At 38.3% G+C, this 16,055-nt stretch overlaps 1 protein-coding gene across 1 annotated transcript in view; it reads right to left on the bottom strand.

The window, feature by feature from the left end:
- Khdrbs3 (KH RNA binding domain containing, signal transduction associated 3) overlaps positions 1 to 16,055 on the bottom strand; it is a 173,575-nt gene that overhangs the window by 106,319 nt on the left and 51,201 nt on the right. The window lies entirely within an intron of this gene.

Raw genomic sequence — 16,055 nt, 5'->3', positions numbered from 1 at the left:
CGGCTGGCAGAAACTGCAGCGCTGTAACCCTGCGTCTCTATCCCAGCGCGCTCTCTAGCCGCGGGGCGATTTGCTGAATAAGCAGTGTTACCCTCCCTGGGACAAACCTCTCGCGTTTGAGTCCCCGTAGCCGATCCTCGTGCGATGGAAATCCTTCCTCCAGGTTCCGGAGCACACCACTATTGCTGGAAATTCCTAACAAGATATCCTTTAGCCGTCCTGACTTGTCATACTCCCACACAGTGAAGCAGCACATGGGGGCAATGCACTCCCCTCGCCGCCATCTTCCTTCTCCTCCGAGAATAGAATTTTAAAAGGTAAAAAGAGAAAACTGGAAGGTCACAATTAGAAGTAAGCCAATTCAAATTTCAAACAATTTCTTAATTCAGACCTTAAAAGTCAGCACTGACAGAAAATGGGTGTCAAAACCAAGATGATGTTGATGATGATGATGATAATGATAATGATGATGATGGTGATAATGATGATGATAATAATAATTATACCCAGCAAAACTATCCTTCGGAATTACAATGGAAATTTAAACTTACCATGATAAACATAAACTAAGAATTCATAACAACTATGCTTGTACTACAAAACATACTCAATGAAATATTTCATGTAAAAAAATATTTCAGGTAGAAGAAATGAAAAATAAAACGAAAACCAGCACAGGAATGAAGTGAACTGGAACAACAGTGAATTAAAGGAGAATCAAGGCAGAATTAAGCATTAGAAATAAATCCAAATGTCAGAAAATAAAAATCAACTTTCTAAAACCACACTGAAGGTAAATGATCTAAATGTTAATCAAAAGGCATAGATTGGCATATTAGATTAAAAAACAAGACCCAACTACATCTCGTTTACCAAAGTCTCACATTACAGGCAAAAACACCCATAGCCTGAAGGTGAAGGAATAAGAAACAATATATCATGCAAATGGAAACCAAAAGAAAGCAGGGGTAGCTACTCTTACAGCATAAAAGTAGATTCTGTGCTAAAATTAATCAGAAGAGACAAAGAAGATCAATCATCTAAAAACAAGCTATAATGATTATATATATTTATGCCCTAAAGAACAGTGCATTTACCTACATAAAACAATTTCTTCTCAATATAAAGAATCAAATAGACCACAATACAATAATATTTGGTGATTTCAACACACCTCTCTCACCATTACATAGGTCTTTATTTACTTTATGTCTGTATGACCTAACAGATATCTATATAATATTTCATTCACTAACAACAGAATTCACTTTATTCTCAGTGACACATGGAACTGCCTCTAAAATACATCATGTTTTAGAGCACAATCTTAACAAACACAAAATAGAGAGAGGAGAAAGAGAAAGGGAAAGATAATCCCTGTGTCCTATCAAATCATAATGGAATGAAAGTAGAAATTAATGACAAAGAAAAAAAGCATTATAGCACCTGGACATTATATAACACACTTTTGAATGAGGAATAGATGACAGAAGTAATTAGAAGAGAAATAAAAAAATTCTTAGAAATAAAATCTCAGGGATCAGTATATAGGCATTTCTAAGAGGAAAGTTATAGCACTGAGTCTTTACACTAACAATAGAAAGATATTAAATAAATAAACCTAATGTTAGAGCTAAAGACCCTAGAAAATGAAGAACTAATACTAATAATTAAAAATGGATTATAATCAATGGAATTGAAAACAAAAAAAGTACAAAGGACCAGCGAAACAGAGTTGGTTCTTTGAAAAAATAAACAAGACAGATAAAGCCTTATCCAAAATATCTAAAAGAAAAATATAACTTAACCTAAATCAACAAAATTAGAAATGAAAAAAGAAGATATCAACACAGCTACTTCTGAAATCCAGAGGATCATTAGAAACTGCTTTGAAAATTTATATTCTAATAAGCTAGAAAATATTAAATTCCTAGACATATGTCCTACTTGGGATGAACCAGCACAATACAGAAAACTTAAAAAGACCAATGTCAAGTAATGAAATTGAAATAATCATTAAAAGCCTCCCCACAAAAAAATCCAAGGACCAGATAAATCCTCACCCAAATTCTAGTAGATTGTTAAAGAAGAAATAATGCCTATCCTCCTCAAATTATTCCATGATATAGAAAAGGAGGGAATACAAATTCATTTTATGAAGTCAGTCATCCAGATACCAAAACAAGACAAAGACATCAAGGAAAGAAAACTTCAGACCAGTTATCACTGATGAACACAAATGTAAAAATACTTAATAAAAAATTGGCAAATTACATTCAAAAACACATGAAGAAGATAGTACACCATGATCAAGTGGCTTTCATCTCAGAGAGGCCAGGATGATTTAACATAAAGAAATCAATCAACACAATTCATCACATAAGTAGAAGTAGGAAAAAAAAAATCACATGATTACATAAATAGATGCAGCATATGCATTTGAAAAAGTCCAGCACCCACTGAAAACACTAGAGAAACTATAGATAGAAGGAACTTATCTCCCCGATGCAAAGGCAATCTATCTATATTCATATATATAATGACAAACCTAAGGCCAACATCATACTTAATGGAGAAAAACTGAAAGCATTTCCTCTAAAATCATGAACAAGATAAGGATGTTGACTCTCACCACTACTATTCAACAGAGTCCATGAAACTCTAGTGAGAACAATCAGGCAAGAGAAGGAAATTAAAGGGATACAAATAGGCAAAAAAGTCAAATTACCTGTTTGCTGATGATATGATCTTTTACTTAGAAGACCCTACAAACTCTACCAGAAGACTTTTAGAAGATAAACAATTTAGCAAAGTAGAAGGATGTATGATCCACATAAATAAAAATAGATTTATTTTTATATATAAATAAATCTTTCCCATACTACCAAAAAAGAATCTACTAAAAAAGAAATTAGGAAAACCATCCCCATCACAATAATCTCAAAAAAATTAAGTAAAATACTTGAAAATAATCTAATGAATCAGGTGAAAAACTGATACAACAAAATACTGAAGAAATAAACTGAAGAAGACTTTAAAAAATGGGAAAAAAATTTCCATGTATTCTCATAGACAGAATTAATACTATCAAAATGGACATAATACCAAATGCAAAAATAGATTCAATGAAATTCCCATTAAAGCACCAAAGATGTTCCTGACAGAACTAGAGACAAATAAACAAACGAAAACGTTCTAAAATTCATTGGGAAGAATCAGAGACTCAGAATAGCAAAAGCATTTTGGAGCAAAAAGAGTAATGCTGAAAGCATGATGATACTGGACCTCAAATAATGCTGTAGAGCTATACTAACAAAAACAGCATGCCACTGACACCAGAACAGACAGGAAGACACAGAGAGACACCCACACGGACACAGTCACCTGATACTTGACAAAGGCAGCCTTTTTAACAAATGGTGGTGGGAAATGGATATACTGATGAAGAATGAAATTTGATTCCTCTCTCTCTCATCCTGAACAAAGTCAACTCAAAATGGATCAAACCTAGGAATTAGACCAGAAACTATATAACTGCTAGAAGAACATGTAGGCTCAACAAGCCAACATACTGGCAGAAGCAATGATTTAACAAGACTCCTAATGCGAAAAAAACAAAAACAGAGATCAACAAGTAGGACACTAGCAAATTTAAAATATATACATATATGTACATCAAAGGAAACAAAAAAACAGAATAAGTGATCTTTGCTACCTGGCAGTTAGACAGGGGATTAATATCCAGAATATATGAAGAACTCAAAAAGCTCAACACCAAAACCAAAATAACTCAATAAATAAATGAGCAAAAGAATGAGAGACACTTCTCAAAAGAAATACATATGGCTAACAAATACATCAAAAACCATTGAACATCTCTGGCAATTGGGATATTGCAAATTAAAAACTACATTGAGATTTCATCTCATTCCAGTCAGAATGGCAATTATCAAAAATAAGAAATGATTACAAATGCTGGAGAGGATGTGGAGAAAAAGGTATACTTAGTATACATTGTTGGTGGAACACTGTGCAAATTAGTATAACCCCTATGGAAAGTATGGGAATTTATCAAAACCTGAGCATGGAGCCACCATATGATCCATCTATCTCACCCCTTGGTATATATTCAAAAGATTTAAAATCCTTACACTACAGTCACAGAGCTGCCTCAATGTGTACAGCAGCACAATTCACAACAGCCAAGTTATGGAACCTTCCCAGATGCCTGTCAACAGATGAAAGATTTCAGAAAATTGTGGTATATATACACACAATGGTGTTTTATTCAGCCATAAAATGAATTATGGCATTTGGTGGTAATTGGATGGAACTAGAGAATATTATGCTAAGTGAAATAAGCCAATGCAAGAAGTCAAGGTTTGAATGGTTTCTCATATACAAGGAAGCTAGACCAAATTAGGGTGCAGAGGGGAGACACAGGGGATGGGGTGAATTTCATGAAAATAAAAGAGAGATGAGTGGAGCAGAGTATATGAATCAAGGGAGGGGGGTGAGTAAAGGAAGGAATGATAGGATTGTTGGGTCAGATTTATTCTATGTACATATATGCATATACCAGAATGAATTTCAACTTTATGTATATCTGAACTGCATTCACAGAAAAATTAAACTAAAATAAATAGAAGAAAAAACAATGGAGTAGAGGAAAGAGAACAGGGGGAGAGAGGAGGAAAGGGTAAGTACTGGGTATTGAATTGGAGCAAATTATATTCCATGCTTGATGAACAGAATGATGAACCTCAACATTATTCATAATTAGAATGCACTAATACAAATTGAAAAAAAAACCTATGCAATATTTACTGACTTAAGGATTTCAACACAGTGTTCATGAAGAGAAATGTTAAAACGCATCCTCCGATTAAAAATGAATTAAAGAAATATGTGTGAAAATATGTTTAAAAAGCCATCCAAAACCAACTGTAAAATAATGGAGTAATGTATTAGATAGTATTAAATTTCTCTATAGATGGTCTGAAGTCAGTTGATAAAAACAAAAGAGAGTATATAAATTTTTAAAAAAATGTTTTTAGTATTGTGCATTGAACCCAGGAATGCTTTACCAATGAGCCACATCCCCCACCCTTTTATTTTGAGACAGGGTCTTGCTAAGGTGCTGAGGCTGGCCTCAAATTTGTGATCTTCCAGCCTCAGCCTCCCAAGTCCCTGGGATTACAGGCATATGCCGCCATGACTGGCTAAGAATTTAAAAATATACATATTGGTTACAGTATAAAGTATATATTGCAAATTAATTTAAGAACTAAGAACTTGTGAGAAAGGAAGGAGACCAGAGGGAAGCAGGTTCATCAGTGCATTCCACAGCAATGGCAGGAATAAATGTTTCCTTCACTAAGTTACAACTTCAAATGTTCCTGGGCCTTACATTAGTCTCCTCACCATACTGGCCTTGCTCCTTCAGTGTGACCATGTGTATACAAGCACATCTGTCTGTCTGTCTTCTGTCTAAAATCCTATACCCCTTCAATCACAAGTTAACAGAGCACCACCTCCAAGGCAAGAGACTCCCCACTTAACAAATGGGTGTAAAGACACAGTTCCCAGTGAGAAGAGTGTTCTCATCGTATTTATGATTACACCTAGGATTCTTTCTCTAGAAATAACTCTCCTCACTTCCCTAAATTCTGCCTGCCTACCTCTCTTACTCTAATTCAATCTTTACCTTATATAACTTAGTAACTAACTCATGGTTTCCCGGGTTAGTTGATTAATTCTTTAGAAATAAACAGATACATATGATTCATTATTTTCCCTATATAATGGTTTCTCAGAAAAAGCTTGTGGAATTAAAATCATTTCCCCCAAATAGCACTATTCAATAAAGTTTCCATTTATTTTCTTTGCTGCAGAGATTACTGTATATATTAAAACTATACATAAATACTATTATTTATTAAATGTACTAATTTTCCCATCACAAATCACTAAGTTTTATTAGTGGCTGAAATTAAGAGTTCCTTCCTTGAGTGTAATTTTAGCATGCTGTGTGTTTCTAAGTGGTGAAGAGGCCAAGTAATATAGACATTATCAATTTTAAAAATCAATGAAATGGACAAACACCTTTATTCCAAGAGAGATTATATGGGCAAAACAGAGACAGACACACACTCCAAGTAATAATACACAATCTTCTTTGTTTTCACCTCCATTTGCTCAAGGATGGATATGCCAGTGGAGGAAGAAGGAAGACAAAAAAATTGAAATTGTTAATCCAGAAAATCCCAGATGACAACAGTCTGAGGAAGAATATGGAGAATGAATTGCATGAGTTAAAACCAAAGGCAAAAAATTTATATGTGAAAGCGGCTCCTACAATAGACTGGGTGAGGGATCAGTGTTCTGGCAATGTGACAAGGGACGCACAGAGCCTGTAGTCCATGTAGGAAGCCCATGCACGGTCTCTGAAGGACAGCAGGGAGCAGGTAACCAGGGAGCAGCAAGGAGGCAAAACCATGATGTCCTTGTTTCTGGACAGACACTCGAGTATACTGTGCTGCTCGTCACTTACTGAGGGAAGAAGCACAGGGAAGGATCTCGATGGGCCTAGAAGAGCAGGCGAGAAGTTCAGACACATCCACTCTGCGATGCCTGTGGGCATCCAGACAGAAGTGACCAGTAGTGGTGTGTGTAACAGTACGCCACGGGAAAAGAGACACACACAGTAGGTCCACAGAAGAGCTGAACACCACATTAAGTCAGGCTAGACCTAAACCAACCAGACTTCTGTCCACTCTGCCACCAAGCTCTGGAGTGCCCTTTACAGGGTGTGGCCCTTGCTTCACATATCAGTTATTTGTTCTGACAAAAGTTCAGTCTAGTCCATGATATGAATTTCTCTCATTTTCTTCCAAAAGACTGAGAGGTGTTTTGATACATTTTCTGTTGCTACAACAGCATAACCCGAGCAGGGGTGATTTATAAAGAATGCATGTTTACTGGCTCATGGTTCTGGAGGTTGGGAAGTCCAACAGTGTAGCATCAGCATCTGGAAGCATCTGGAGGCATCTGGAGGCAGCCTTCCTGCTGGCTGTGGCATGACATGGTACCAGAAGTACTTGACATGGGGGGACACAATCAGAGTACCAGCTCAGGTCCTGCCTCCTCTTCTCAAGAAGCCCTTATGCCACCTGACCTCATCTAATCCAAACCGACTCCCCAAGGCCCCAACTCCAGTCACCATTAAGATGAATTTGGGGAGTAAACAAATTTGGGGGTACACATTCAAACCATGACAAGAAGTGATTAAGTTCTGTCCATATTTCCTATCTCCAATACCAGCACAGATATGTAAATTTCAGTAAATCTACTCAGGTGGTATTTATGAGGTCAAGAGCCAAAATAAATGTATAGCAATACTTAAAGATATTTAACCCAGTAATGTGGGCTCAACAACAGATTCTGAGGCAAATTCTCTACCATGTTCCCCTACAAGTAAACAAAACATATCTACAGTTTATATACAACAATATTTACCAAAGAAGTTAGTAATTTCTAAATTTAGTTCGTTGTGATCAAAGTACATCTATGGAGAATTTGTGGGTTTTTGAATACAAGAAGACTCTATGGGACATATAGGAAGATTGTATATCGGCAAATTTTGTAATTTCTCATTTAGTTCAGAAAAATTATTGCAATAATAATAATAAATCTCCAAAACAATGTGAATAGTTTCTTTCAGGAGTGCCTTGCTAAATGGCTCTTTGGGGACTCCGCTTAACAAATCTAAGTTCTGAAGGTGATTTCTGACGGGGAAAACTCAAAAGTATAAAGTAATATTTGAAATGCTACCAAAATATTTCTCAAATGTGATCCAATTTATAGAAAACAACTTTCTCATTATTATGATAGGTGTCATATGTACAAGAACCCAGAAGCTGAAAGACTTCTGAGAAGGAAACAAATCAATTTCTGAAGATGCCTCCTCCCATAGAGACTAACATTACCCCCCCCCCAGTTCCTGCTACCCCCTGTAGGCTGTCAAAATGAGTGGAGAGCTAAAGTGGAAGGGGCCATGCATTTTAAAACAGCGGCCATTGTGGGCCAAGAGTGTCCCTGAATTCCTCTAACCCAGGGTGGCCTTCCTACTTCACCCAAGGGTGCCTAGATTTAGTGAACATGAGGAAAGACACTCCAAATGACTCCATGTGACTGACAAAAATACATTTATGTAGCTTAGGTAATTGCTTTTTGAATTGGGCTTCCCCAACACCAACAAGTTTCCAGACCCCTAACGGCCAGCTGCTGTGGTTTGAATGTGTGCCTGGCACTGTGGTGTTGGTAAGAGGTGGGGCCCCGTAGTGCAAGTGCCAGAGTGTGGTAGTACCATTTTACAGGGCTGGAGGGAGTGAAGTCAGAGTCCCCCTTCTACCTCTGCCAGGAAAATGCAACAGCAGCAGAGTCCTCCCCAGACACCTGAGGCTGGCTCCTGGACCTTGGGCCTCCCAGCTTCTAGAACTGAAAGAAACAGATTACTGGTCTTTATATCTAAAACAATTCCACCAAAGTGCACATCTGAAGGAAGGAAAGGGTGTCTGCCCGCCCACACCCACTGCAGCATTGTCCACAGCAACCAAGATATGCAAACAATCAAAACGCCCTTCCACCCACCAAAAAGTTTCAAAAATATGATATCTGTGCAGAATGAAATACTACACAGCATTAAAGAAGCAGGAAATCCAGCTGCCTGTGACAACGTGAATGAGACTGGAGGATATCATTCTAATGAAACACACATGGGTATGCAATGTGGACAAATTCGACTCAGAACGAGTACCATGGTTCTTACAGAGCCTGGCTGGAGTCGGGGGAAGGTAGACAAGGAAGAGAGATGCTGACCAAAAACGGAAAAGCTTTGGTTAGACAGGGGCAATAAGTTTTTGTGATTTATTCCACAGAATGTATCACAGCTAATAATGTGTATTTCAAATTAGCTAAATGGAAGGATTTTAAATGTTCTTACCATAAATAAATGTAAATATTTGAGGTGATGCACTGTTAAGTGGCCTGATTCAATCACTCAGTGTCTGCTATGTCATGCTGTGACCCCACATGGAGGCCTGGGGTACATCTCAGCAGTAGAGCCACTCTTGTCATGTGTCCTTACATAAACAAATTAGCAAATGAACACTTAAAATAATGATCATTTGCACACAAATCCTTGGGAAAAAAATTTTATGTATCTGAAATCAAGCAGTAGCTATAAAAAGGGCATTTTAACACACCTATATGTCCATGAAATATTTATTATCATAGGGACTCTTTAAGCTCATGATTCCATGGAATAGGTTTCCACCAAGTAGCAAATTTATGGATTTTAAATTGTCTGTAACATTCTAGAAAAGAAAAAAAAAAAGTAAGACAACTATTAAAAAAAAAAAAAACCAATCCTGACACTCCAGGAGCAAATGGGTTCCAAAAGCACTTCTTTCTGTTCTCGTGATCCTTAGCCCAAGAGCCTCTGTGATGACAGCCAACACACCACATCTCAACACTCACACCGCAGGAAAACTTGATGTAGGGAACCAGGCTAGTCAAGACAAAGCTACTACTCACAGAGGATGCCAGGATGCTCAGAAGTTACAAGAACTACCACCAAATCATCAAGAAATGTAATAAACTAGATCAAACCTACAGCTTTTAATTTTACACTAAACCTTGAAAATCATAACCACACTACAATATCTCAAATCACACATTCAAATAGCTTCTGCCCCCAAAATGAAAAACCTTTTTTTTAATTCTAAATTTGTACTAATTAACTGTTTAGAAACTGAAGTGCAGAAGCATGTAAAGTGGAAAATCCTGCATAAAATAAATCTCCGGAGGATAACTGCTCTTAAAAAGAGTCTGAAAGGTTTTTCCAGAAAATTTTCTGTGTTTTATGCCTTCTGATATGGTTTAGATAGTAAGTGTCCCCCAAAAGTTAGTGTGTTAAAGACTTAGTCTTCAAAGCAGCAATTTCCATAGATGGGCTCTTGGGAAATGAGTGGATGGGGGCTCTAACTCTCCAGTGGATTAATCTACTGAATGGATTAATAATGTGACTGCATTACAGGGAGGAGGTAGGAACTGTTGGGGTGGGGCATGGCTTCAGGAAGTAGGGCACTGGGGACCCTGGACTCTTTCTTCCGCTGGTTCCTTCCTCCCTCTCCCCAGCCCGCCCCTTCCTGGCTGCCAGGAGCTGAGCAGCTTTCCGCTGCCACCTTCTTCCTCGGGATGCTCTCCCTCACCTCAGGCCCACAGCAGTGGAGCCAGCCTGCTATGGACTAGAACCTCTGCAACCAGAAACAAAAATAGATCATTCCTCCTCTAAGCTGTTTGTGGCAGGCATCTTGGTCACAACAATGAAAGCTGACTAACATGCCTGCCTTTTTCTTTTTTTCCACTTGATAACATAAAATAGTACCACCCATTTATCCTCAGTTTCTCTTGTTGAGAGTTCAGTTGCCTATAATCAATCCTGAACCAAAACAGTAACAGGAAAAGTCCAGAAATAAACAATTAGTAAGTCTTAAGTAACTTTTATCACAGTATATTGTATAATTATTCTATTCCACTAGCTATTACAATTATTCTCTGTACTTAATTTGTAAATTAAACTTTATCACAGGTATGTATGAATATGTGTATACACACACACACACACACACGGAAAACATCTTTCTAATGGTGCCCTTTATACGAAGTTCGGCACTACATGTATTTTTAGGCATCTCCAGAACATCTTGGAATACTTGCTCCAAGCACAAGGTGGCCACTTTGTACAGGTTCTTACAGAGCATCATACACAGACAGAGCCCGTGACATTTAATGTCACACCTCAGCTTCTACAATGATCAATATGTCACTTGGGTGCCACTGCTTCTCCTGAAACGGTTCAACTTCTGACCTGGAGAACCCACACATCCTCCAAGAGATGTTCCACTCTCCACTCTAACCTTGCACCTCCATGGACAAACCCCTCATACTCTTATTAAAACCTGATATTTTACTGAAACTCCTCTGTTTAGCCAAAGGAAATGGTTTTAATGTCTCCAATAGCTCTGGCACACATACGGTGCTCCTCTGTTGTGAGGAATTCCTCAGCTTCTCCCGGTCTTCCTCCTGCCCTGACCCAGCTGGCCTCTTCAGAGACGGCCTCCTCCGAGCAGCACTCTTCCAGAAGGTCAAAACGATCTTCCTCCCTGACCTTCCAGAACACTCTATAATTACTGTTCGCATCCCCCACAAAACTGTGAGTTTCTTGAGACCAAAGACTGAATGTTAATCACACTGGTTTGTCTACGATGACGCCCGGCCAAGCAGGATCCTCCATAACTATCAGGTATGTGCTTGGACAGACAGACACACGGATGAACGAACAGCAAATGAAGCACAAACAAAAACCTGACCGCAGTGTCCCTGAGTTCCTCACAGAGACCTGCACCCAAGGTTGGTTGACATGGCATCTACGGGACTCTGTTTCATCTAGACACTGCTCAGCACAGAGATCAGGGTTTATTATCAGGAAAACTACGAGAAACAATTCCCACGGTTTAAAAACTGGAAAAAAAAAAAAAGACGCCAGAACAGAGTGCCGTGTGCTCACTTTGAGTCTCACACCTTACAAGCTCAGATACATAAGAGAGCAAATGCACTCTAAGGTTTGAGCACTGAACAATCCATATTATGTTAACACTATCCCACTGATGGTTCCTTAAAAGAAATTGTTCCCCAGGAGTGTGGCACATGCCTGTAATCCCAGCCAGCGGCTCTGGAGGCTGAGGCAGGAGGACTGCAAATTGAAAATCTGCCTCAACAACTTAGTGAGATCCTGTCTCAAAATTTAAAAAAATAATAAAAAGAGCAGGGTCTGGGGATGTGGCTCAGTAGGTAAGTGCCCCTGAGTTCAATCCCTAGTACCGAGAGAGAGAGAGAGAGAGAGAGAGAGAGAGAGAGAGAAAGTATTTAATGAATGAAAATCGTTATTTAATGGAATATTACAAGTAGCAGTTCTCTCCTCCCCGGCAGCTGAAAGCATCTGGCCAGCATGGACACCACAGCAAGCTGCATTCCATGAGCCACTGCAGAGGCCAGTGCAGCCTCCACTAGCCCAGCCTGCGAATTGACACAAGCAGGAATGCTTCCCCCAGGAACTGAGAGCCACAGGAGCTTTCACACAAAGCAGGCTTGAAACGTGCATGTCTTACGATCCTTCACCAAACTGTCCTTCTTCAGTATTCTGAAAGCAGTGGCTCCTAAGCGAACTGCCCCAGATACCACCAGTGCTCACATGGACTCTGAGATTCTAAACAGAGAGATGATGACGTGTCGTCCTCTAGATCAAGGTCAACACTGGAAAACTGCATTTTTTATTTCACACACTGTATTCATCTACTGTATTTCATATAGTAGCTTAAATACAACAAAGTATTAATTTCAGATTAATCATCATCTAGTAGAATAACCCAATTAAAGAGGGGCTCTATCTGAAGATGTTTCTACCCACTGCACAATGAACATACAGAACCTACTGAGCATAAAGAATCAATTTGCAAAAGTTCCCATGGGCCATACTTTGTTTAATAATGATTCTATAAAATGTTCATCACTAGTTTTCTGTTTCCAAAAAAAGTACATGCTCAGTTCTGTAGGGGAGGGTGATGACTCACCCTTACCTAGAAGTGTCCACCATAAACTCTTAGGCTCCAAACACAATATTAAAGCCAACAATCGGAAGCCTGGAGTGGTCAAAAATAAGGCAGATTCATAGAGTCCAGACTGAAACAAACATCCTAGGACAAACTAATTTCTGAGCTTTTTAAAAAAGACTGAGTAGCAGGGTTCAAAGCAACCATAATGCTAAAATCTGAGGAAGAAATTCTAGAAAAGAAACAGAGTTGAGGATTCCCAAATTTGGTACAGAAAATTTATTAAAATCCCCAGCTGACCCCAGAATTATGTATGCCAAAAATTAAATGCAAAAGTCAGACTAAGGAAAGATTTGAATTCCTACCAAAAAACGAAGTTGAAAGACAGCTTAACAAAGTTAAGTAGATGTTAAAACAAAGATACCTACATCCTTCAGAGAAATAAAACAAAATCCAGGGTTTCCACAATATACATTCATAAAATCCAGTAGAGCAATCCAAAATGAGTAGAATGTGAAGAACTAGAAGGGAAAGGCTCCCTGTCAAGGCAAGAGAACGTCACTGCCTCATAAAATCAACATGGCCTGGACTTCAGAACTGAAGGACAGACATTTAAGCACCTATTTTAACTGTACTCAGTAAAATAAAGGCAAACTTGCAATAAATGAAAAAAACAAAAACTTCAAACAGAAGGAAAATGTCTCCCTCACTTCTCATACCCCCCAATAAAATATCAATACTGAAATAGGAAATTACGAAACAATAATTATGACACGTGGCATAATAAACTTCACTGATAGAATTAATAACAAAATGAACATAACTTATGAAAAAAAAAACAAGCTTAAGATCTAACAGTAGGAAGTGGGCACACGCCTATAATCCCAGTCGCCTGGGGGCCTTAAGGCACAAGGATCTCAAGTTCAAGGCCCGCCTAGACAACCCAGTGAGACTCTGTCTCAATGTGAAATTTGTAACAGTGCTACTGGAGGTAACAGAGCTCTCCCCCAGCATGTGGGAGGGCCTGGGTTCACTACAGTACAGCAAAACTGAATAAGTAAAAGATGTGCAGCAGAGCAGCAATAGAAATCATCCAATCTGAAGAACCAAAATGTAAAAATAAAAAACAAAATCAATAAAGAAACAGAGGCACAGAAACCCAGTGTTCTCATCAAAAGTTCAAATATGTGTATAATTAAAGTTTTCTAGACAGAAGGAGAGAAAAAGGGTCAGAAGACATATTTGAAGAAACAATAGCTGAAATCTTATGAAGATCTGAGAGATCCATTAAAAAAATAAAATTTGCACAAAAGTTGAAAGAGAAAATCTGACTAGTGTTCTATCAATCAAAAACACTGAATACATCATCAAATTCCAGATGGCTTCACTGGTGAAATCTATCAAATGGTTTGAAGGAAAAAACACCAATATGACATACGTTGACTGAAAAAAAGGAAAAGAACACTTCTTCCCTCAGTTTATGTAACCAACCTAACACTAATATCACGAATGTCACAGAGGGCCTTAGGCCCATGCCAGGCAGAACTCAGATGCCAGTGATCATCACCACGTGAGTTCAACATGCTGCTGCCAGCAGTGTCCAAGGAGAGGCACGAAGGCCACCCAGAAGATCACGACCAAGACTCCCTCAGTAAAAGGAAGCTACACCTGTGTGCCTTTGACGGCGCAGAAAAACAGTCAGGAAACCTCACCATCCATCCAGATCAAAACGCTCAGACGTGAACAGCAGGGGACTTCCACCCAATGACTGGCAGTGGAAAGCATGCAGCTGGTGTCAATCTGATGACAAAATACTAGGAGCCCCAATGAGGAAGCAAAAGGGCAGAGGGGGAAGAGGGAGGAAGGAGCAGGAAAGAGACATTAAAAAAAAAAAAATACTATGAGCCCTCCTCCTCGACTGGTAATGAGGGAAGGGCTCCTCTCTCACCATGTACTCAGCTTCACACTGGAGATACCAGCCAATACATTACTGTCAGCAAAATAATTATAAAGGCATAAAAATTGTAATGGAAGAATTAAACTTATAAAGCAGATGATATGATTATGTACACAGAAATCATAAGAAGTCTACAAAAATCTAAAAGACTAATGATTTCACAAAGCAGCTCATATTCACAATGTGCTAATTTCATATTAGAAACAAACACTTGGAAAATGAAAATTTAAAAAGATTCATTATTCAATAGTGTCAAAACATAAAATAACTAGGGTAAGTTTAACATAACATGTAAGACCCATACCCTACAAGAACCTATACCCTACAAGTACCCATACTCTACAATGCTGTCAGTAGAAAATAAAGAATATCTAAATAAATAAAGACATATGCCATATTCAGGAAAGTGCTCAACAGACTCATTGCAACTGCAATCATAATCATAGTCATTTTGTTGAAATTAACATATGGATTCTTAACTTTGTTTTGAACTATAAAGGACCTACAGTATCTAAGCAATCATGAAAAAAAGAGGACACAATTGGAGGAACACTACATTATCTAACTTTCAGGCCTCACTATACAAAGCTACAGAAAACAAGACACAGTGGTACTTGTATAAGGATCCATGAATAGATCAATGAATCAGAATAAAAAGCTCAGAAATACACCTTCATTTACTCAGCCATCTGATTGCCATCAAAGGTGCTAAAAAATTAGAGGAGAGACAACACCTTTCAATAAGCAGTTCTGAGAAAAATAGATGCTCATGTGGGAAAAAATGAACCTGAGCCAGGAGCAGCAGCATACACCTATAATCCCAGTGACTCCGGAGGCTGAAGCAGGAGGATTGCAAGTTCAAAGCCAGCCTCAGCAACTTAGAAAGACTCTGTCTCAAAACTAAAATAAAAATAAAAAGGGCTGAGGATGTGGCTCAGTGGTTAAGCACTCGTGGCGTCAATCTATGGTACCAAAAAAAAAAAAAAAAAAAAAAAACTGACCTTTGTCTTAATACATTTTCTGTTGATATAATAAAGTAACTGAAACTGGGTAATTCTTAAAAAAAAAACATAAGTTTTTTTTGGCTAATAGTTCTGGAGACTGGAAAGTCAAAGAATATGGTATCAGCATCTGCTTGGAATTCACTGAGGGCCTTCTTGCTGCCTCATAACATGGAGCAAGACATTTTGGATGTCACTTATTATAAAGTTACTCAATGCCATCAAGGTGCCCCACCCTCATACACTAATCTAACCCTGACTACCTCCCAAAGACCTTATCTCCAAACACCATTAATTTATGAACAGAGCGACTGAATTCCCAGCCCATGAATTTTTGGAAGATGCATTCAAACCACAGCAAAACTCTATGTCATACCATATACAAAAATTCATCTGAAATGCATCACGAAACAGTAAGAGCTA

Source organism: Marmota marmota, unplaced genomic scaffold (assembly GCF_001458135.2).
Source record: "Marmota marmota marmota unplaced genomic scaffold, marMar, whole genome shotgun sequence".
Taxonomy (NCBI): Eukaryota; Metazoa; Chordata; class Mammalia; order Rodentia; family Sciuridae; genus Marmota; species Marmota marmota.
Note: the sequence above shows the minus strand (reverse complement) of the source record. Positions and strands in the feature narration are given on the sequence as shown.